This window comes from Molothrus aeneus, chromosome 7 (genome assembly GCF_037042795.1).
Source record: "Molothrus aeneus isolate 106 chromosome 7, BPBGC_Maene_1.0, whole genome shotgun sequence".
NCBI lineage: Eukaryota > Metazoa > Chordata > Aves > Passeriformes > Icteridae > Molothrus > Molothrus aeneus.
In genome coordinates, this window is record NC_089652.1 from 31,528,901 (window position 1) to 31,553,774 (window position 24,874).

Here is a 24,874-nt window from a genome sequence, read left to right on the forward strand (position 1 = left end):
AACAACAGATTTGTTTAGCATTTTTCCTTCTGATCCTATTTTTCTGTGCTGGCATGATTGCCTGGAAGGGCTGCAGAGTGCTTAGGTCTCCCTTGCCACAAAACCTAGCACGGTTGCCATATAATTAAAAAGACTTGAAGCAAAAATGTTGCCAAATTACCTTGTGATCATTTGGTTTACAGAAGAGGGAGAGGAGGAAAACCTGTGTACAGCAGTCACTTGAGCAGCAGTAAAAACTGTGGGTACGAGCAGAAAATGAATGAAACTTTCATTATTCACCTAATGGCTGCATGGCTAGAAGATTGCAGGGTTTTTTTCTATAGCATTGCCAACTGCTGTCTTTATTTACAGTATCTTAATTTTTTTAGACCTCTTGTTATGTTCTCTTTCATAAAGACACATATGAGGCTACCAGCAACATTAATTTAGGGAATGTTTTTTATATTTCTCATATGCAGTTGAAGACTGCCATGGAAACAATTCCTAGTCCAATTGGAGGACTTTTGTTTGTTTTAATCACTTTCTCCTGGGTCTTCAGTTATTTTTACCTTTAAATATTTTGAAGTGTAGGAGAAATTTTTATAGAAAGTAGCAGCAATTGACTTTTGGAATGTAGTTTTAATTAAATTGCAAAGACAATATCTTCCGCAGTACTAACAAACTATATTAATAAAGTGATAAAAATGAAAGAAACAATTTATTGATGACAAAATAGAGGGAAGAGTGAGCAGGAAGATAGGTAATGAAAGGCTAGTAAGGGCTTGGCAGCCCTCTACAGGGCAGAGCGGAGCTGGCAAAAGTCCAGCTGGAATATGTTCCCTAATTATCCTTAATTCTCCCGTTTAAATTCAGACGGGATGGCGACACGACATTTCTCTGTTCATGCGCGCTCCCCTTGCCGAGCAGGCACCGAATGTTGGCACCGAATGGCGAGCGCGCAAATAAATAAATAAAAATAAATAAATAAATAAAATAAAACCAAACTGCCACAAACCATTTGGGTTTTCAAGGATGTGTTCTTAGTGGCCGTGTCGGAGCTGGGCGCTCAGCTGCGGGAAGTTCATTAAGGCTCTCAATTAGCGCTGCGCGCTTCCCTGGCGCAGCCTCTCCCGGGGAGCAGCTGCGGGAGCGGCTCCGGCAGATGTTAATAACACATCTAATGTCGGAGCATTCGCTGCTCCTGCTCGAGCAGGGAGGCACGAAAAGATCTGCGCCGACAGTAAAATATCTACGCTTTAAAAAGGAAAAAAAAAAAAAAGCTATACCAGAGCAGTATAAAATAAAGCTATCAGCTCGGAATGTTTATAGTGGGTATTTATAGATTAGTGCAGTAAGTTGGAAAATCAAACACTGCTATGCACACACGAAGAGCCATTCAATGAATTATTCAGGGAGATCTATTGTGAAGTGCTCCGCCGACAAGGGAAGCAGAGGAATGTCTCAGGGAGGTGAGCCGAGCCGGCCCCCGTGCCCTGCCAGCCTGGCACCTCCACAGCCCTGGCTGCCCTGAACCCACCTTTCCACGAGCTCTCTGTGCTCAAAGGAGGTGCAGCCGCACCTTGGGCTGTGCTGGAAACCGCGAGGAGAGTCAGACAAATTGGCAACTTCTCCAAGAACCGGGGGGGATGATGTGCCTGGTTGCTCCACCCCAAAACACTCCGGAGCGGCCCCGCAGGGGTACCTGGGGAAAGCATTTCGTGCACTGGCCGCGCTGAAAGAAATGCCCAAAGTCAGCAGGAAAAGCAGCCTGTTCATGTTTCAGCAGTGCTGCAGGTTTGTGCATGTGTGGTGGCCCATTTGAATCCAGCTGACTGGGAATTTCTGCGTTTCCACCATGCAAGGTGTAACTGGGACCTGAGGTGATAGGTTTTTTTTTTAATTTTCACCTGTCAGGCTGCTTTGCTTGTGTCCTTTTCCTGCGGCTTTAGGACGGCCACATGTGGGTGCCTGGCTGGTGCCTGGTGTCAGAAGAGCTTCCCTACTCCTGTTTCCCACTCACTAAAATCACATCAATGTGGCATTAGCAAATTGTGCCTTTTTGGGACAGCTCTGCCACAGAAAATGCTTGTGGAGGGGGCAGGACTAACCACACTGAGTAATTTAAAAGGAGTGTTGATATTTGATGGAAAGGTTTCCTATATGGTACCTTGTAAATGTGACTAATTTCTGGTGTGAAAGGTGGTCTCAGTGCCTCAGGACACTCATCATGCTCAGATACTGTGTAATGGGCACCTCTCCACACATAAATAAGTGACATATTAATTTTGTATGAACTGCTTAAAGCTAAAATAGGTTTTCAGTCTCTTTGCCTGGTTGCAGTATTACCACCAGGCTCCTCTTATTCATATGGGATAAATCTTCACTTCTGGCCTCAGTGTATGGTGGAACTTGTGAATTTTTCATGCTATTTACTGTGGGGTTGTTTTCCTGCTCATGGTCTCTGTTAAATACTGATACATTTTCAATTATTTTTTTAATCTGATAAAGCTTTCAGCTAATTTTATTCGAGCTAATAAGCAATTCACCCCTCAAAAGTGTGTTTTTTTCAGATCTTTTATCTGGAATGCCAATCTCCATTGCAAATTCTGCTTTCTGCTCACCCGCTGAGGCTTTGCACACCAAGATGATGCACAGCACAGCTGAGTGACTCCAGAATTGTAGACTTGAAAAGTGTTTGGTCCAGCACTGGGCAGTTTTCCCCCCCTCCATATCTTTCTATTTCACATTTGAATGTTTCACTATTGTGTGTTGGTATCATGGTGTTACTTTGTGCCGCCAGTCCTGTATTGCTGTGACTGAAAGGTGCCCTTGGGGCCATGGTGTGGTGACAAAACTCAAGGTTCTCTGCAGTGTTTCAGGAGGGAGAGGGGTGTGGAAAGCCTCAGCTCCTTCCTTTCATAAATTCACTCCTGCTCTGAGCATCACTGTACTTACAACCTGTCAGAGAGGGCTTGGCCAGAGGCAACCCCGACTGAGCCAACAGCAAATTCCCCAGTGACACCGATGTGCTTTTCTGGCACGGGTGAATGAGTTTGTTTAATGAAATTCACGGGGGATTTCCTACTTACTTACCAAAGTAAAAGGCTCTGGATCTCCCTCATCAGTCTGCATGGACAGCTCGCCTCGTGCCACAGCTGCAAGCCCAGTTTGTGCGCGCTTTCTTACAAAGAAGTGATGTTTCAAATTCTCTTTTCTGTGCTCTGTAATTGCCAAGTTAAGACAAGGGCCAGGACCCCTTCCTGTGCCCCTGGGGTATATCAGGAATATTCACCAGGTTGTACCTGGTGTGTGCTGACCTTTGCTCTCGAGGGGACCTGCCCAGGGGCTGGGGTGACAAAGAGGGGCTGGACTGGGTTCCCTGCCCATCCTCTCGGGGCTTTAGCTGCTCACAGTGACCCCGAGATATTTTAAAAAGTCTCTTTTCCCAGCCTGACAGTCGAAGAAGGAGTCAGAGCTCTTAATTTCTCAGTCTCAAGGTTGTTTATTATATCTTATCTATAAAATTCTTTCTCCTGTCCAGCTGATGTCCATCCAGCAGGACAGTTCCAGGCATTCTGCCTGCCCCTGGGGCAGTGTTATCTTTTTATACTAAAAACTACATGTACAATGTTTACAATTACTTTCCAATACCTATCACCTATGTTAGACAGTGAGCTTCTACTCTAGGCCAATCTGTAAGTGCCAACATCACAGCAGAAGATGGAGGCCAAGAAGAAGAAGGAGAAAGGCTGGACATGCCCAGATTCCTCCATCTTGCCCCCTGAACCCGCATTCCAAAAACCCCAAAAAATCTATTTTTCCACCCCATGCCAAACTAATTATTATTCTACTTATACATTTGTGGCTTGCAGGTCCTCATATACGGTTGGTAATTTGCTCCCTGGGTCATAATCAAAATCACAGGGCATCTTGGGCTCTGAGCCCCCTGGCAGGGGTCCTGGCAATCCAGCACAGCCAGAGGGATGTCCTGAATTCTGACACCACCCTACACACAGAGCTCTGCCAAAAACACCCTCTCGACTGCGGCATGTCAGGAATTTCCTGCTGCTTCTGACACATCCTGGGACCCTGCATCCCAAGCATTGTCATTGAGCCGATTTTTACTGTGGAATCAAATCCCTTGGAAACTACTTTCTAATGGAAATGATGATGCAACTTTAATTATAACTGTGCTGCTTGGTTCCCTGAGCGTACACATCCCATTAGATGGTTTCTGCTAAGATAGTGACATCTTTCAAGTTAATTTCCAAGCACATTAAAAAAAAAAGAGAAAAGATGCTATTACCTGTGACGTTACAGCTGTTCTTATTTTTTCTGGGTTCATTGAAATGTCATTAATCAGAGATGTGACCAGAGAGCAATGTAGTTCCTTGGGTTATAGAATTGAACAGAAATATTTGCATGAGCCAGAAACATATTTTTTGATGAATTTTTATATGTTTAAGGTGTAAGGAATTTTTCAGTACAGCAGAAGGGTTTGTACAGATTGTTGTTTGGGCAGCATGCAATCCAGGTTTTATTCAGGTGATTAAGCCTATTGTTCCCATGTGACTAGTAAAGGAAAAATACGGTGCAGCCTTTCCTCACTTATATCTGTATCATCATCTTATGCAATAATTTTGCAAAAAAGGATATTTAACCTATTTTTAGCAGATGAGCCATTCCATTAGCTTCACTTGCAGACTCTGTGGGTAAGACTTGGCATTACTGCAACCCAGAAACATGCAGCTGGAGCTAGATTACATTAACCTGTTTATGAATGAGATTACTTGTAGGGCAACTACAACCCCCAGATCCTTTCTGCATGAGAAACTGAGCAGTTTAATGGTTTGTGGGCTGAATGCAGATCACTGTGTGTCATTATTTGTGTGACAAATAATGCAGTACAATTCCAGGTGGTGGAATCTGATCTTTCCAAGCTTGTGCTCGGTGCCCATTGGTGACACCTTCTCCGTGGAGGTTTGGATATTGCAGGGCTGTGAGCATGGAGCTGGCGGAGACAGGCAGGGAGGGATTCTTCTCTTCAGCCTCAGCCCTGTGGGGTGTCAGCAGCTCAGGTGATGTGGCCAGCAGTGATGAGCAGCCCTCAGACAGACAGACAGACAGACAGACAGACAGCCAGCTCTGTGCACTGGTGTGGGATGTGAGCAGGCAGGGCAGCCCAAGGCACTGTCTGCTCCCAGCAGGTCTGTCAGGGAGGTGCATGGTGCAGTCTGGGCTGTAGAACACGAGTCTTTGTCCTTTTCTAGGTGGACTTGAAAAAGAATCTTAACAATAATAATAATGATGATGAAGATGCTGCTAGCTAAGAGGGACAGGAGAGGCCTTTGCAGCATTACAACACTGGAAAGTTAGAGACGTTTCACTGTTGATTTTTGAAAAAGGCACTCCGGTGCAGGAGAGAGTAGGAAAGGATGTTGTTCTTAGTTTAAAATAGAAAGCAATTACTCTTCTTGTGGGAACTGCAGCATTCCTGGGCACTTCTTAAGCCTGTCCTGCAGGTACAAATATGTCTTTTAAAGTGTAACCTCCTCTGTGAATCCTGCTAGGAACCCCGTTTTCTCTCCTTGGCTTTGTTGCTGTATGTACAACTTGTCTGCGTGAGCCAGGCCAGATTGCAGTACAGAAAAGTTGACATTACAAGTCAGAATAAAGCCTCCTTCCCTGTGCAATGCAAGGGGCTTGCTTTTCAGAGATAAAGTGAGCACCTTTGGCTCCAGCACTGCCCCTGAGCTAATGATTATCATATCCCAGATGCAGAACCAGGGGAATGAGCATGGTGCCAGCAGGAGAACATGTGGGAGGGATGTGCTGCCTTTGACATGACACCAGCTGTGAGCTGAGGGCCAGATCTGTAATTTAGTGCCCACAGCAGCCTCAGTGTTACACTGAGTGCTGTCCCTCTCCTTCCATTGCAGGTTTTAACTCCAGCCATTAATTTGTGTAAAATGCTGGGATTGGGAGAAACAAGGGAACATAATTCAGCCCAAATACCTTGCTGTGGGGTCAGGCTTTTGTTCCTTGCTGCTAAGCAGAGTGACACAGGACTGAACACATGAGCTGTGGGACAAGGCAGATGCAGTGTTTCCAGGTGTGTATTACCTGTTCAGTGTGTACCAACCTAGCATGTGAACAGTCCAAACCTTCTGTGTTTGAAAAGTAATTAAAAAAATTGAAGTAAAAAAAGAAGGGAAGGAAAGAAAAAAGAGAGAAAGAAAAAAAATCATCTGTCTATAATGCTTATGAGAACATTTTAACATCTGGAATAGCCAACATGTGTAGATCATGTTCATCATCCTCCTAATCAGCACTTTCCTTAATGAGCTAATTGGTGGCACACAAAGTGGCTGTATGAATTTGGTGCAGCAGGATGCTGCACAGTGGCTGCCTGAGCATCATGGCTGTAACTGCTGAAACCATCACACTGCTCAGCAGCCCATCCTCTCGTGGTCTCAGAGCCCCTGCTCTGCTCCCTGTCTGTCATCCTGGGCTCCTGCAGCTCCATGAGTGCTTTTCTCCCCTGAGGAGCACTCAGGGCAGCACTGTGGCTTTGCTCCTTGCTGCCCCAGGCCCAGGAACAGGCAGCTGTCTCCCCTCGGTGCCTCTCATCTGCACTGGCAGTATAAAAGTCAGTGTGCTGTCCTTTTAGACAGCAAAAATATCTCTGTGCCTGGCAGTCCGTGCACAATGGATTTTATGTCTGCACCATCTCAGGAGTGGGGGGTTTTGTCATCTCTGTTGTCCCTGTGTGCAGAGGGAGATCCTGGGAGACCAGAGATTCCTGGGAAGACTGGAGTTTCCTGGGAGACCTGGGATTCCCGGAATTTGGGGAGAAGGGGCAGCTGCAGGCTTGCACTGGGGTGCAGGGAAAGGTGGGGAGGTGCAAAGCAGAGTGGCACAGCCCAGGTTCCTTCTGGCACTGCTTGTGCAGAGCCAAACCAGGGGAGGAAGCATGTCTAAACAACACCAGGAGGGTGCAGGCAGGAGAGACACAATCAGAGAGGGGCTCAGAAGGGAAGAGATGCAAATTCCCCCTGCCTCACATGGGGAGTTGTGCAGCAGGGACTGTCCCATGGCAGCATGCAGGGCCAGGTGGGAATGGGGCAGGAGCTGCAGCACTCCCAGAATGGTTGGTGGCTGGCTCTGTGGGCTCTCAGAGCCTCTGATCCTGCCCTGTCACCCTGCAGGGATGGCCCCTCACCCATGGGGTGGTGACAGGCTGCAGGGAGATGTCCCTGTGCACTGCAGTCCCTGGCACAGTCCTGTGCTTCATCTCCACACAGGCTTCCCTCTGGGAACACAGGCTGATCCTGGATGAAAGCACTTTGTTATTTTATATATATTGGAGGACTTATCATTTAATAATTTTGTCCTTAACGTGGTGCTGTTCATCTCTATTCATGATCTCTGGATTTCAAATGAACATGCCCTACAGAGCACGAATTTACATGGAAATTCTTACAAATCTGGGGGGAAGTGCGCTTTGTGTCTGCAGTTCGAATTTCTAGACCAGAAACTTCCTTCAAACATCAATCTGTTTGATTCCAGTAAAAAGATTATTACCATGACACATGAATTTTGTTTTAAATTAGACTCTAAGGCCCAAGCTTTAGGATGGAGTCAGCTCAAGGTCTCAGTACCTGATGTTGTGAGCCTGAATCCACATTTTCACATTTACCCCTCCATAAATCCCCCTGTGTCCTGTCCTGCCCCCACACAGGCACCAGCATTAAAAATGCCTTGGCACCAGCAGCGTTCCTCCTCTTCAGGGAACAGCCTGAAACACAGAAAATCTCTGCAAAACAAAGTGCACATTTTATTATATAACCTCTAAATTGCAGTTTGGAAAACCAACAGCTGCTTTTCTGGCTCCCTAAAGCCACTGTGAAGAGAGATGTACTTTGTCTTAGCAAGCCATCTACTGTTATCTACAGTGTTTGTGTGTTCAGTTGCAATGATAGTATGGGATTAAAGGAGAAGAATTCCAGCCTGTAGGTTAGGGAGTAAGCAGGGCAGAGGCACCCAGCTTTCCAGGGAGGCTCCACAGAGCCTGCAGGAGCCTGATTTTCAGAGTACTGTGAAAGTAAAACCTGATGAACTGGAAGGACAACCAGATTACAGCGCAGGCAGGACCAAGACTTTGAATTAAAAGTGTGTATTGGTGCACAAACAGATAAAAATAACCAAAGCCTCTTCATTTGAGGGCTTGCAGAGAAGTAATATCTTTCTAAGGTATGCTTTTATAAGCATTAAACAGTTTTTGGCACTTGTAATAATCACAAGGTCCAAAAAAAATGAAGGTAGAAAATTGCCTTTTTCTGGGAAAGAGCACTGTTAATATTGAAATCATTAAAGAAGCCAAACTGTGTGAAGGGCATCTTTATTCCCCTTTGGCATATCATGACTTCAGTTCGATCAATGCAAGCTACATCTGCACGGTTTTCTTTGTCTAAACCGGCTTTGATCAACTCAATTGCACAAATTTCTCCAGGCTCCTTCAGCAGTGAGGGTGTGTGCCCTAGGCTGGTCACTGGCCACCTGTCCTTATCCACATGACCTTTATGAAGAAGAAATGAGATTTTTTTAGGTGAAGAAACATTCAGATCTTGGTGGATCAGCAAAAGGACCTGGTTGTGAATTGCTGCCTGTCACTGGGGCTGCTGGGTTTGCTCCAGCCACTGGCACGGGGTGCCTGCTCCTTCACTGGCAAAATGTGAGGGTTTCACCCCTTTTGGAGAGGAAATCCATGAGGAAATGGCTGATGGAAGTTCTTTTTGTGACTGTGGGCTGAGCAGGCTGGGCAGCCCAGGGCAGGAGGGAGGCGTCAGGGGCTGCTGTTAGCTGGGAGCAGCAGCACAGGAAAGAGAGAGGTGGGTCTGTAAAAGGGGCACAAAACAGGCACAAAACCCCACCTGTTTTTAAGTGGGGGAGGTTCAGCTTGGTTTTAAGCTCCTCCTTGAACTGTTGGCTCTTCATTTCCCTCCTTAATCCCTCTCCCCAGTGGGAGCAGGGTGCCTCTGTCCAGGTGGCCGTGCCAAAGGGACAGCAGGGATGGAGACAGGAGACATAAAAGCACTCTGGCATGCACATAGAGTAAATCAGGGTGTTAAACAAAACCTCTGCTCCCAGCTGGCTGATGTTTCAAAGAAAAACATTTCAAACACTGAGAGAGATGGTGCAGTTAGCTGGTGATGCAATTACATGGCTGTAAGCTGTAGAAATTCTTTCAATGTGGCACATATTAAACCTTTCAGAGGTAGTGCTTTGATTTTTAATTTTACGCTGTTGGCAGGCAATCAGGGTCTTTAATAGTATGGGGGCCAGAGGGAAAATGTTTCAAAACAGCAAGGATCTTATCATAGTGTGCAATTAATGAATAATTATTAAAAACCAGAAATAGCTGGAAGAGCAGGCAAGAGCTGGCAATGCAATTCTCTGGTTTCAGGCCTATAATGAAATCTCAAGAGAGGGAACTATGATATGCAGCTTTGTGCAATTAAAGGTGGGATTTTTTTCTCCCTAGTTGAAAGATCAGTGATCTTGAAAAATATACCCGTCACTTGGGTTTGTTTTCCAGTCTTTTAATTGCCATGGTAAAGCATTAACATATAACAAATATGGATACATTCTTCTGCAAACTATAGATTTTTGGGGTTCTTTCTCTCAAGCAGTAAGATCTTGATTATTTAAAAAAAAAGTTTGAAAGGAAGATTTGCAGCATAGTCTGAATGTGTTAATCATGGGAAAGGGCTGAAGCAATGCTCTGCCATTGCTCTGGCTGGTAAATTTGTCCAGGAAGACAGCAGAGATAAGAAGAAAAGATTCCATGAGGACATCCACATCTGTTTGATGCTCTGCCTTGGGACAGTGCTTTCTCTGTGATGCTGAGGAAATCTTTTAACACCTGTAGCATCTTCCTATTTCAAATCCATTTAAAAAAGAGTGACCAAATGCTGCAGCTATCACTGGTAGTGTTACACTGGCCTTGTTTTTCTAACCAAAAGTGAGCTCAGAGTTTGCACTTTCATTTGAGGACTATAGGACCTTCCTGCTTGGAAGTGGGAACAACTGCTCTGCTTTTAAAGCTGCGTAACAAATCTAATATTTCAATGTGCAACACTCATGTTTTGGCACTGGAATCCATTAGCCTGTGGCACAGCAAGAGGGCTCTGCCATGCAGGCTCAAAGATGCATTTGCTTGAGCAGCCTCTTCTCCTGAGTGCTGAGCCACATTTGCTCACTGCTGTTTCATTATACATGAATTAAAACCAGAGAAAGTTATTTACAGCTATCAGGCATTGCTGCACACAGTGCTGAGAGGGGTTTTTCCACGAGCTGTGAGCTAGAGCAGCTTGAATGGTGTGTGTGTGAGTGTGTGAGTGTTTCCTGGCTGCTCTCATCCCGCAGTGTCCCTGGTGTCACCCTGTGGGATTGGCACCCTGCGGGAGTGTAAGACTGGCACCCTCCTGAGCAGTGCCTGTGCTCTGCTGCCTGACTGCTATTGACAAAAACAGACTGTGAGCAACTCTGAGCTGCTGCTGAAAGGCAGGGGGAAAAGCTCTCTTGGTTGCTTGGAAGGCTTTCTGGCTTGAGCACACTTTTGCATATTTATTGAGACACTTTGATTGCCACGGAGCATGGCAGCTCTAAAGAACTTCACGAGCTAGAAAATGCTTCTGGAGAAACAATTAGATTTCCCAGACACATTGCACTGGGAACCAATGGCACTCTGTCAGGGGGATGCCAAGTTGGCTGGTGGAGGCAAGTGAAACCCAGCACAAATGAGAGGTGGCATTTTCTTAAAACTGTTTCTCCGAGACAGAAGTCGATCCTCAGCACTGAGACTGGTTCCTTTGTGCTGGTGTTGTTTTCTGGCCTCAGGGTTTTATTGTGCTTTAGTTTTCTCCCAGCTCTGATGCTCCTTTGTTTCTCCAGGATGTTGATATGGTGTAAGTGTGTGAGAGAGACCCCCAGACCCCTGTCCTGGCTGGGGGACAGGAACTTCCCTGGAGATGTGGGAGAGGGATCCTTGCTGAGCTCTGCCAGCCGGTGGTGCAGGGAGCTGTCCCTCTGGATGGACAGCTGCAGACATTGGAAAATGGCTCTTTTTTGGGGCAGAGGTTTTGCAGTCCCTGTCCCTATTCCCAGGTTCCAGCCAGTGCTGGGTGCCCAGGAGGGCTGAGGTACCACACAGGAGCTGTGTGTGCTCCTGTCCTCACATCACTCAGTGCCAGCAGCTCCTCCTCATCCCGGGGAGATGCTCTGAGTCCTTTTGTTCCTGAAACACTTCCCGAAGGCAGCAGCTTTCTTTGCTCCTTCTCCCCTTAAAGTATGGAGGCAGAGTGTGCACCAGTGGAGTTTGTTATGCTGTCGTACCTGCCTTCAGCTGCTGGCATTAATGGAAAATCTTACTGGATCTGCTCTAATGCAGTGCCAGCTCAGCAAGCTCCAAGGAGCTCTTGGGTAAAGTGCTCTCCATTTTGAGACCACTGTTGGCAGCTTATCACTTGATTTATCTCCTATTTCCAGGTGTGGAACTAAGGGTAAACTTGTCACTGTAAATTGCTAATTCTAGCAGAGTGAGTGAGCAGCTCACAGTTTCCATATTTCAATACCACTTAATTAGGAAAAAAAATTCCCTTGTTCTGTACAAATGTACAATGCAAATCCTTTCTCTTAGTGCTTCAGATGGGTAAAATGTTCTTTTGAGTCCCACATGTCTAACACTGCTGCTCATCTTGTTACAAGAGAGTTTTAATTTTGTCCCTGGGACCAGATTGGGAAGGAGCTTTTTTTTAAACCCAACCCAATATGTGTCTCAATCTGGGAAAGAATCCTGCCTGCTGCTGGCACATCCACCAGCACTGACACCTCTTAACCCACCTTTGAGCCTGCTGGCCATACTTATTTATTTTTTAATGAAAAAAGGCCTTTTGTCCCTGGTAATTGTGTAACTGCCCTTTTATGTCCCAGTAGTCCTAGATGAGGTTGAGCTGTGTGTCTTCCCTAAAGGTGTTCTCATTTGACTCTTGTTCAAAACCTGCTTCCCACTGCAGATTGTGCTTTTGCATGACTGGACCTTCTCCTCTACCCACCCCTGATTTCCTTAAGCCACCTCCATGAAAAACAGACTCATTTACTGGATCAGTGGGAATAACATTTTCTTGTGGCATGCTGCTTCAAAAAAACAAGATATTGTTGATACAATCAGTGCCTTCAGCCCTCCTCTCTTAGCATCCCTTCTTCCATTACCCTTTACACTCCTGCAGCACTGCTGGATGGCTGCACATCCAGCACTTGCATCGTGTCCCTCCCTCTGCTCTTCATCTTGCCAGCCTAAATTACTCCAGCAGCCTGATAATTTTGATCTGCAATCATTTTGCCCCAGTAGCTCATGGCAGTGCACAAACCAAACCCTCCCTTTCTTTTCAGCCGGGGCTGGCTCCTGCTGTGCTGATCTCAAAGTAACTCTGGAGCTGAGAGGTTTGTCAGGAGCCAGGTGCACCAAAAGGCAAATTAAAAATTAAAGCTGGAAGACAGAACATCCCTCTTAAGACACCATCCAGTGTTTTTTTCTTTCAGCACTGGCCAGGTGCTATTTAACCAAGAAGTTATAAAACCACTATCCCATTAGAAAAAGAAATATCCTTTAGAAAAATAAACCAACAAACAACAACACAATCTTTTGATTTATTGGTGCGATTTTTTTTTCCCAAACATAATTTCTAGCAGGTCTTTCCAGTGTGGATAAAAAAAAAAAAAACATGCATTGTACATAGGATTTTCTCGTTCAGATCAATTGGCTAAATTTTCATTTAGTTTCAAAGTGGTTCATTTTGTTGAGGCTTCATTTTGTTCAGACTTGCAACTCAAGAGGTTTCCTGTAGCTTAGAGAGATTGCTTTTGAATTGGTACATTATTCAGCCATGAATTGTTTCTTTAGTATATGAGCAGCTGAGTGGGGCTTTTATTACAAATACGAATTTCAGTGCAGAACAACTACTATTTTTGCCAAAAAAAGAATGTAAAATTAAGCACAGGTCTTTATACTATGCTGAGATGCTTTTCCACACTGTGTCCATTGGGTTTTTTTTTAAGTACTTCACAAAAAACTCCTATAGGGCACGTTAATATGATTGACTGCAAACAAGATTTAAAAAATAATACAGTTTAATGTAGAAATGTGGCTACAGCAGTAAAAATTGAAACACTTTTCCTGTTATCTGGAGATGCAAGTAAGTACATTTTGGTTTTTGTGATCAGCTGCTAATTAAACAGGTTTTCAGCTGCTTTCAGCCCCTGATCCTGTTGTGAAGTTCCAAGTGAGTGTAGCAGGGTTTCTGCAATCACTGTGGTAATGAGGTGGCTCAGGGTAGCAGAGCAAGTGCAATCCCAGTGTTATGCACCAGCCTTTTAAAATATGGTTTTCCTCTGTGTTGTTTCTTGTTGTTTACCAGTGTACATGATTGCTTTTACCTACCTGGAATTAGTTTCCATCTCTGCAGGATTTTTTGTCCAATAAATTAACTTGGTATATGGAAAGCAGTAGGACAGAAGTGCCTGGGTTTTGAAGATGCTGCCTCTGGATTTAGGTGGATGCTGTAGATGGAATATTCTTGTAGCAAATCAGGTGACATTATTTACTTGGTGCTTGGGGTAAATTGGAGGCCCTTGTGTTCCAGCTGCCTTAGTAAAGAGGTGGAGGAGCCCATCAGTGCCCCAAAGCAGATCCCATGCTCTGTTTTGGCTCTAACAGGCTTTAAAGGTGCAGCCACCAAAAGAGTTTTCCCTGACTTCAGAGGTGGGAGGCAGGGTTTGGAAGGGTCACCCACTCACAGCTACCCAGGGGTCACCAGAGCACCAAGTCCTGGCTCTTGGCTCTCTGACTTTGAGGAGAGAAGAGACCATTTTAGCTCTGATATTGTAGGAAAGAGCTGCTTGTCCTTTGCTCTGTGACTTACCGGTTAAAGAAGTTTCCTGCCATATGGGAAGATGATTTTTACTTTTACTTGAATACTTTGAGAAAAATTAGCTCTATCGCTTCTTGGGAGTTAGGGTTGCACTCATTAGTAGGTAGAAACCTTACAAAGTTCAAAAGAAAGTATTTGAAAATCTCTTCCCAAGATGATAGCTCTCAGTAGAAAAACTTATTTCAAAGGAAGAGACCATTCTGGAAGGAGGACCAGAAATGAAAGTCCAGTGGATATAGCTGTGTTAAGAGGGGCAGAACAGCTACTAAATTATGTAGCAATGTCAGAAGCAATAGGATTATCTATTTCTGTCATGATCTGGGTCAAACTGAAGTCCAGCAGTTGAACTTAAAGTGCTATATAAATGCATAGAAAAGTTCCCAAATGCTTATAATCACCCTCTCAGTTGCTGTGAATTCTGATATTTAATGATCTTCTTTCTCTCTTTCACAGTCATATTTTTATTATATGTGAAAGGGTTATTGTAGAAGTCTTTTCTCTTCACATGGGTCCTATGTGTCCACTGTTGGAACCAACTGCATGAGGCTGGAGGAAGAAATACATTTTGTAATTTACAGTAGGCTAGATTAAGTCCTTTGTAGAATCTTCTGTATCCTCACTGTTTTCCAGAAAACAGCATATTTATCACTGGATTCCAGAATTTATGTTAAAAATGGCATAATGGAATGCATTTCTACATCTTGATTCTTGCCATTTGTCTATAGAGTTTCCTTCAAAAAGCACCATTTTATTCCTTCATTTTCTGGAAGAGAGGGACAGAGCAAGCTGTTGGGTACTTGGAGCTCAAGCTTAATTAGTTTTCTCAGGTCTGCAGTAATATGGCTCTTACTGTTTCTTGGAAAGGTGCTACAAAAGATAGAGAGAGCTGCATGCTCCAGTTCCACCTGGAATACTCTCGTTAGCTGTGGATTCGCCCCAAGGAAATAAATGAGAGTTAAAAGGCCAGAAGAATGTACCCTGTAGAGCTTGGATAAAAGAAAGGAGCATGCAGTGTTTTTTTTTTTTTTTCCCCAAACTTTAAATAAAGGAGATTATTTCAGATAGATTATAAGCAGCAACATGAGCTGACATCTTTTGCTATAGCTGAGGTGCAAGGCTGAGGTTGGGTTTGTGGAGGAGAGGAAGAAGCACTGGCTGATGTCTGCTGTGAGCTGCCCACCTGAGATATTTTGGAGGTCCCCAGCAGCTTCTGGAAGCAAAGTGCAAATATCACAGCACAGACAGCAGGCTCTCAAACCAGACAGTGTCCATGTGCTGGGCAAATCCATGCCCAGGTGTTTACCTGAATGCCATTTGCAGGGCACATTTGCCTTCCAGCCTGGTTTGGGAAACTGTGAATTAGGCTGCTGCCAAGGCTGTGGTGAGGGGGAAGAATGCTCTTTGTCTTGCATATATATTCCTTGAAAATGCTTGAGAAAGGAGGTTTTGACAGGTTTGCTCTCATTACAGTTCGCCGGACAGCTCCAAAATGTAAATAAAAGGAGAGTCAGGTGTTAGCAGAGAAGAAACTTTGCTGCAATCAAAATACTACAGCTCCCTGAACAGCCTTCTTGGAGGGAAGCTGCAAACAAGCCCTGTTTGCCTGGCACATTTTTCTTAGAGTGATTTCAAGGAGCTTCGCCACTGCCCAGGGGTTTGATCCAAATAATCAAAGGTTAGGCCCAATTTAGAAAATACAGCTGCCTTGTTGCTTAGCATTTACTTTGTTTCCCCTGTTGACATGCCAGACAGGACACAATTCAGAGTCAGACTGGAATTCAGCCCTGCAGGGCTGGGATTGCCACTGGAGGTGGCTGAATCAGAGATTCCTCCTCTCCCCATCCTTCCCAAAGGTTCCTGTCTGCCACCACCAAACAGCTCACTCCTCACCTCCTGCAGGTGATGGTATCACTGTTCTCAGGGACAGAGGAGAACAAAGAAGTGCCCTTCAGTCTGAAAGCTGAGCCCCTGAGCTGTCAGCCTCGTGCCAGGGGTGCCACAGCTGCCTTGTGAATTTCTGCTCTTCCATTCCCTGGCTCCTGCTTCCCGTTGCAGATTTTGGTTGGTGGAGTTTGGATAACTACACATGATTTTGATGGCAATTTGCTTTGGTTTCTCTTCTCACTTAGGCTGCTGAACATAAACTCCAATTGCATTTGTTTTTTAGAGCAGCTGGCAAGCATGATCGTGCTACCATTTGTGCATCAATAATTCCATTTTCATCTCACTTGCTAAAATAGAGCAAGTTTTATTCATTTGCAGGTTTTTCGTACGAAAATCTGACTTGTGTATTGATAATACATCTCTCATTTAGGGAGAGCTTTGCTGATCCCCCATGATCATCAGTTCCATATAAAATATATTTAAAGCTTGTCTTTCTGGCAGTGCTCACTGAAGTATCTGATGTATCTGCAGAGCTAATAGAGCATCGTTCTGTATTTGTATTCTGCAGTTGATTGTTCAATGATTTCTCCTGCTGAATTGCAATAGATGAGCTGTTTAATGTTGCAACGGCTCATTTTGTAATGTAAAAACAAAAAAACCTCTCAATTCCAAATTGTGTTTGCTAGTTAGAATGCAGAATTTAAATGAGATTTATATGGAAGATGTATTTTCCCCATTGTTTCGCCAATGCAGAAGGAAAACAGGTCTTCAGTCTTTCTAAAAGAAAATCAAAGCAACCATGGTAAGAATTTGTTTTGCAAGAAAGAAACATCAATAAAAACTAAACCTCTTCCCTTCTACACATTTCAGTCCATATTAGTGATTTTTAAAAATACTTTCTCAGTTCAGAAATAACAATTTCCAATAAGTGTGTCTTTCCTGACAGTTGAAATGTTATAATTTCTAAAAGTGAGCACTTTATATTTATTTTACCCTGTTATATCTTCTGCTGCTGAGTCAGTGAATATTTCCCCAACATTCTTGATCTTCTTTTCACCAAAGTAGCCCTGATTTTAAAGGGGCTTTTATGTTTTACTTGCAAATTGTGCTTGTGAAGGGCAGTGAATGGCTCAAAAGCAGATGCTGGATTTTGTCTTTTATTGACAAACTGCACAAATGAACAGTCAACTCTCACTTCAAATGCCAAGTTGGTATTTGTTGTATGTTCATGACTATTTACCCACCTCTGTGAGGGAAAGCACCCAAGAGGGCAAGGGAGCATTGGAAATTCTGCTGGCTTTTGTGTTTGGGGGCAGCCTTGGCTCTGTGCAAGGAGTTGGGGTCCCAGGCAAAGGGCTGTGGTGTGTTGGTGAGTGACCTGAAAGACAAACCCCGCTCAGGGGGCGCAGCCTTAGCACTGAATTATCCAGTGTTATCAGAGATTAAAGCATCATCTCTGTGTTGTGCACATTTAGGACTGAATTGTAGCTGATGAGGAGTGCTAAGATGGAGTTTGATATTGTAAGATTAACTCTGAAGATCAGGATCAACCTCCAGTGCCAGGTCCATCCCGGAGCCATTGGCTCCACTGGACATGGGGGAAGCTTCTGGCAGCTTCTCACAGAGGCCACCTCTGCAGCCACCCACTGCCAAACCCTTGACATGCAATCCCAACACAGAGCATTAAAACTGGCATGATTCCCTCTGGTACTCCATGAGCATGTCTGCTTTTTAAAGGCATATCAAGACTTTAATCAGTGTTTCACAAAGCGTCTGCTGACGTTCGGTAATGGTACTCCTGTCGTGAAACCTTTTCCAGTGTTTTTAGGTTTTTTTCTGCTGTGTGTACTGACAAATGACAGTATTTAAAAATGTTTGAGAAGCAAAAATTGACCCTGCTAGGAACTGAAGATAATTGTCAGACATTTTAAATTGCTAAGAAGTAAAACTGTTAACACTTGTGTCCTCACTAATTATGTTCTGCATATCTGTGTTCCCCTGGCAACTTCTGGTGCCTCTGGTTCCACTCTGAGGGCTGTGGGCTGTGAGATGATGGTGCAAAGTAAAAATAGCTAATTCTTCTGAAGAGCAATGATTGCCATTGCTTGTGGAGAAGTGTGTGATGGGATCCACTTATGTTCCAGTGCTGCAGAAAAGATTTTGCTGTAGTGCCCTGCAGGTCCCAGATGTGTGGATCAGTGATACACAGACAAAATTTGTTTCAGCTCCATGTAAACCTCTCATAATCTTCCTGTTTATTGGCAGTGTTCGTGTTTCTCAACCCAGGACACTGAAGCATCATCAGCACCTCTGCAAGGAAGGTCAAGTGTTCTTCTGGGCAGGTTCCTTCAGCACTGGCTTCTCTTAAAGGTCAGGTTTCTGGAAACACAAAATTGGCCTTACTCTTTGCCAGTGAGGCACTGATGGGATGTTGCTGTGCTTCAGCCAGCCCAGAGCAGCTCTCTGTTGCCAGTCAAGAGAGGAAATGTGTGTGGCAGGGCAGGGAGACCTGAATGGAGCAAACTGTGGGGTGATGCTGGGGTTTAAGGCAGAGAGAGGGATTGTGGGCTTGTTTTTGTATCCCTGGTTTGGCTCCATGACTCTTGGCCAGAAGCTCTGAGAAGTCAGCTTGGTCCCTGTGGTCTCATGGCACCCTTTAGAGGGTTTAAGGCAGGGGAGTTAGTCCAATCCAAGTGAGATTTTGGATTCTGCAGGATCTGCTGGGCCTCAGTGATGATTTACGTAGTCACCTGTGAAATGAAGTGTCAAAAGCAGCAGCAGGTGATTTTCTGATGCCATGGGGCAAATACTGTGTGCAATTCTTCAGATGCCTGGCAACTCCAGTTATCTACAGAAGCTTTAAATAAAATAAAAGGTAGACTCCCTCTGTTGTCAGTGCCCCACACCTGAACCCATTGCTGTTCTGAGCAAAGCACGGCCCCTTACAGGAAGAATTTCTGCATCACTTTAGCATTTGGGGTTTAGTGAGACTCTTCAGTTGGAAGAGACACAACTTGATGTGCAACAGAACAGCAATATATTTATTAAAATCTTGCAGGTTTGGTTCATTTATTGTCCCAAGAGGCAGCTGGTTTTTCCTCAGTGCCTTTCATTTATTGCTCCAGTTCATGGGACAGCACTGTCCTGTCACCCAGGCGTGCTCGCTAATGAGACGTGGCCTCGCTGCACAGCACCCTTGGAGCTGGAGGAGCATAAGGAGCATGAGATGGACCCAAATGCCTCTGAAGGCTCTGGGACTTGCTGGTCCATTGGTTTTTTGCTGGAAGCTGTTGATGGGGTGTACATGGAGCTGGTTTCCAGCCGTTTGTCCCAGGCCATATGTTCAATCCTTCCAGCAGCATTCACAAGGATAACGAGTTTGTTGCTGGCTTCTGTGCAGCTCAAGCCCATTCTGAGAAGGACTGTGGGCTGTTTGCCAGAGCCTCTCTGTGAGCACTTAGAGGTTTTCCTGTCTGTGCTGGTGACAAAGATGCTCTCTCACTCTCCTTTGTCCCTGGATCCCCTGCAGAACCAGCAGAGGCAGGGCAGGGGTTGACCTCAGTTTTGCTTTGCCTGTAGCACTGTGTATGTGGTCTGTTAGTGAGGTGGCCCCACAGCAAAGGCAGAGAGTTGCTGATGTGCAGCCATGAGGAAATCCCTGTTCTCTGAGGAGGCTGCACAGAGCAGCCAGCCCAGATCCAGTGTCAGAGCCCACACGTAGCCTGAGGGTCTCCCTGGTGGTGAGAAAAACTGATTGGGAAATCCCTGGGAGATAGACACTGGCCATATATTGTTATTTTTTCTCCCTGTATTTACTGCCTGAGTAGGGCTAGTTTCCTTCTTTGCTTCTTCTCTTACAGAGAAGCATTTCTGAGAGGCAAATCTGTGCTTCTGAAAGTTGAGGATAAAAAAAAAAAAGACAGATTCTGAATAACTTGAGCTTATAGAAAATGCATATGGCAATGCATGTATTGATTTGTTTCAGTGAATATCAAAATTTATTGTCCCTTGAACTAAATATTGACATGGACAAAGCAATATCAATATTTATCTCTCAGGTTAATACATTTTATATTCTCCTCAACATGCATCAATATGTGCTTATTATTACTATAATGTTTGTCCTTCAGCAGAAGAAACTTGCATGTGGTTGAGAGGGGCAAGGGAGAAGTTTGTGTTAGTATTCTTTCCCTGTTTTTAATCTTTGTTAGAAGTTTATCCTGCCCGTGGAACACAGTGCAGCCCTCATTCAAGCAAAACCCTTACTGATGGCTGTGGCATTGTGCACTGAATACAGATTGGGTGGTGGGGTTTTGGGAAATGGGAGATGAATGGTCATGAGTACCCTGGTAAGGGCAGTGAAACCACCCCTTGTGTTTCATAGGCCTGGTGGTGCTGCCTGCAGTGACTCTGTGCCCAGGAGCTGCCTCAGTGCCCACAGTGACAGGGACACAGGGACAGGGCTGATCTGAGACCCAGCTGGGAATCTCTGCCCAGACAAGGATGTGCAGGTGTTGGACAGGGGCACACAGCTGGATCTGATGGGGGCCCCGTGGCAGGCTTCTCTCACAGCTGTGTGAGTGTGTCTGTGGGCCAGCTGGAGCTGGGTTTGTGGGCACTCCAGGGCAACAGAGAGCCCAGCAGCCTGCCTGGGCCTTCTGCAATTGTGTGTGGGCAGGAGGAATGTGGCCATTTCTCTGTGTCTGGAGGATTACCCCTGTTGCCTTTTTTCCCTTATTCTGGATCTTAGAGAGCAAGGCAGACGTTTCCTGGAGAGATGACAGGCTGTACAAGAAGGATGCAGGCATGACAGCACTGACAAGACTAATTTAGGGTATACAAAGGCCTTCTAGCACATGATTTGTGCTATACAGACCCTTTTATGTGGAGATACCAGCTCTGGCACAAACACTGCAATTTCCCCATAAGCCTTGAAGAGACACTGCAGTTCCTCTGTGCATCTTGGTCTGTGCATAATTTTAAACTTTCTGCCCTTAAACCCAAGGGAGACAATGGGGGAGACAATGATGGACTGGGAGCAGAAGGAGAAGCTGTGTTCCTGTTTCCCACCCTCCTGCACACCCTTCTGCTCATCAACAGCTCATTGCTGTTGGTTAGAGATGGAGAGGGGGTCCAGGCACTTTTTGGACAGTGGCTGACACCAGGTACTCACCAGGAGCTGTTAAAAGCTGCAGGCTTGGGTCTGAAATTCTACCCAGCTGCTCAAGGAGCAGAGAAACTGCTCCAGACTCTCCTCTGTCCAAAGAAGAACCAACAGGAGATCCTTGAGACTGGAGAGCATGGAAAACCACCCGCTGCTTGAGGTGCTCCAGCCTGCCTCAGTTTCCCAGCAGAGGCAGAGCAGCCTGCAGTGCTCAGGGGCAGCTGCCATTCAAGCATCACTCTGCCTGCTGTCCTTGCTGCACTCACAAGCCAGACTTGCAGCAGTGAAAGTAACAGCTGTTTGTAAGCTGACATTTCAATGGCAATTGTCAGGAGACAGGAAGCATATGGCAGCTGCCTCCTGACATGCAGGGAGCTGCAGCAGCAGAGGCACGGAGCAGCTGCAGATGCTGGAAGGCAGTGCTGCATTGATCTGCAGTTGGGAAGGTCATCTCAGTGACTGAAGGCTGCATTTCATGCCTTGACTCTTCCTGGAAGCTTGAAAAACAATAAACTAGTGCCTTATGTCTTTATTTCTAACAAAAAGCAAGATTCTTCTCATGGTTAAAATAAATGTAACACAAATACAAGCCAAAACCCCACCTCCTGAAAGTAGCATTCTTAATTAGTACTTCTGTCTTTGCTTTTTCTCCCTTCTCCTGAGTTATCAGTGGCTGATATTGAGACCATTGAGACCCTGATTAGTGGGAAGTTTCTTTGCACATGTTTTCAAAGCCTGTAGCAGAATCCAGTAGGGACCAAGTGTTTTCCTGGTAATTAGCATTGCTTTATGATGGTAAACTTAATAATTAAAGGTGGTATTTCTCCCTCTGTTGGGACTTTTTGGCACTTCTGATGCACTGTTTGAAGACTTTATGACTAAGCATTAGTGTCATGTCGTGCCTTTGAGTATAGACAGGCCAAGTACACAAAAGTGAAACCAACACTAAAAAAAGCTCTTCCTCTGAACCAGTTGCATTCCTGCCTGCACTTGACTCACAGCTCAGTAACCATATGCTTATATTCCACTGACAATTGCCATTTAAATGTCAGTTTACAAGCAGATGCTGGGAGCCTGCCTTTGTGTCATTAATCAGATCCCAGAGAGGCAAAGTTTTGGGTCTGGCTGTGCTTTGGGCTGGCTGGGACAGAGCAGCAGCAGAGTCTGGCAGACCTTGACCCACCAGGATGGTCAGGGTGAAGTGCACAGGCAAAGGATTCTGTACCTGAGGTCACCAACAGCCTCAGCTAAGGGGCTGTGGCAGCCAAAGGAAACCTGTTCTTGGCACTGTCTGGTGGCAATCATGATCTTGTTGACAATTTCAGGCTTTTTGGGATGGCTGGCAGCAGCCAGGATGGAGGCAAAGCACTGGGTTTTGAAAGGAGACAGATTTAAGTGCTTAGGTACAGAAAAAAAAAGACAAAAATCTATTCAAGAGAAGAACAAGGGGAAGTGTGGAGAAGGAAGCCCTCTCTACCAGACATCTGCACATATTTAAAATCCTTCCCAATAAAGTTCATAATGAATTTAATTCAGTCCCCTATGGCCCAGAGGAATTTTCTGAGTAATAAAAAAGTATTGCTAAGGGATAGATGACTGCCAAACTCCTATTCTCTGCCAGCAATGAATATTTATACTATTGGCACTTAAATGCTAGGTTTATTTTTACTACATAAATGATCCTTTGTTACATATTAAGAATTAATACTGTGAGATTGAGTTTTGGGAAGTTAGAATAATAATTACCAAATTTAAAGTGTTGTTAAATTTGTATGCTTTGTTTGTAAAGATGCTTGGGCTGGGCTCTTTTCAGATTCAAACAGTAGTAGGATGTGGTAATTCCTATTTTGGGGTAAACTGTTTTGTGGCTTGTTTATGGTTTAACTTTATAATGTAGTTTTAGCCAAGGACCTTTTCATGTCTTCTGTTTGGTTTTGTTTGTTACCTTGAAATATCTAAATCAATGTTAAATGAATTCTAAGCTCCTGCTCTTACTTAAAGGTTGAGATATTCTTACTTACAGAATGTAACACAAGGGCTCCTGGCTTCTGCTGGCATTTTTCTAATGCCCTTCTGATGATTGAACTGGCATAATTCAAATGTGAGTTGGAAATTTCAAGCACCAGTGATGGAGGTTGCAAAACCACAGCATTACTTTGTTTATAAATATTGTTATTCCATGGAACATAAAGCCTGCTCTGTGTCACTTTCATGCAGTGGTCAGGAAAATGGGGTGGAAAAAGCAGAGCCACTGATCTTTCTCCCTTTAATAAGAAGGAGTGGAAGGCAAAGTTGGACATGAGCTGAAATGTGGAGAATTATTCCCGTCAGACAGCAAGCTCACAGGAAAAATACATCAGTGCTGTGTAAGATTCAGTGTGGTTTCCATTCCAGCTGCTTGAGGCTGTTTAAGCACCTCTGGCACGGCAGCACAGCACAAATTCCTGGAGCCCAAGTCCAGGCTCAGCCTGACAGCAGCAGTGCTGAGCTCAGAGGCTTCCCGAGTGAAGCCATGATATTTTCTGAAAAATCCTTTCCTTAGGATTTTTTCTCCTGAGAAGCTGAGAGGCCTCAGGAACAAAATGTAACCAATGGTTATCTGCTGCTGGGAATGCAACAGGTGCATCTGGGATTGGTCTCATGTGGTTGTTTCTAATTAATGGCCAATCACAGCCCAGCTGGCTCGGACTCTCTGTCTGAGACACAAGCTTTTGTTATCATTCTTTCTTTTTCTATTCTTAGCCAGCCTTCTGATGAAATCCTTTCTTCTATTCTTTTAGTATAGTTTTACTATAATATATATCATAAAATAATAAATCAAGCCTTCTGAAACATGGAGTCAGATCCTTGTCTCTTCCCTCATCCTCGGACCCCTGTGAACACCACCACACCTCAGGTGCTCTTCTGCTGTGCCTCCCTTTGCTCCACACTGCCATGCCAAGTGTGAAAGCTGGAAAAAATATTGTGAGTCTGTCAGCATGTTTATTTGCATGGTGCATCTCCTTTGAGTCAACAGGCATCTTCTCAAAGTGTGAAAATGAGCAATTAGTCATCCCTGGGAAACAACAGTTTTGCAGCCTGTGCTGCACAAGGGCACAAGCAGCTCATTTTTCACTTGCTGTACACACTACCAGATACTCACTTCTCCAGAACAAAAGGGCCTGAAGAATATAAGGAGGTACCTTAAGCAGTTGGCAGTTTGAATTAAAAAGAAAGGTCAATGCCAAAAGAATTCAGATAGAAGCAAAAAAAAAAAAATCAGACATCTCAGAGCAATGTAGTTGGGCTTTAAAAATGAATGCATGCATTGTTTGCTCACAGTTTTTCACAGCAGCACTCATAATTTAGGAAACTATTAATCAGCATGATGAAGTATCCTGTTTCTAACCAAGAACAAAAAAATAAAATAAAATTGTACAAATCAGCTTATTTTCTTCTCACTTGAGAGAGATCTGGTAAAATTTGATGAGAATTCCACAGATTTGGGCTTGTGAACTTTTGTGTTTAAGTTGCGCCAGAGAAAAAGTCCCAGTGAAGCAATAAAACCCTTCCACTGCCTTTTTATAAGATTCATCACAAGTCACTGCTCAAGGGGCCTTCTTTTCTTTTGGGCCATGCCAGGACTGACACCCTATAGCTGTTAAGCTGACAGCAGGAGAAGAGCACTGAAGGCCTCAAACATTTGCAGGATTAATACAGAATTCAGATCACAGAGGCACAGCAGGTACTGAACAGTGAGGCAAGGTGGCAGGGGAAAATCAGGGGCAGAGAGGGGACAGTGGGACTGAGAGCAAAGAAATGGTGGCTGAGGAGAGTTCTGGTAGGCAAAGAACTGCAAATGGCAAAGGTTTTGGTG

At 44.7% G+C, this 24,874-nt stretch overlaps 1 protein-coding gene across 1 annotated transcript in view; it reads left to right on the top strand.

The window, feature by feature from the left end:
- The window catches only part of GPR39 (G protein-coupled receptor 39), a 74,695-nt gene that overhangs the window by 47,546 nt on the left and 2,275 nt on the right, over positions 1-24,874 (top strand). The gene's annotated exons all lie outside the window — the stretch shown is intronic.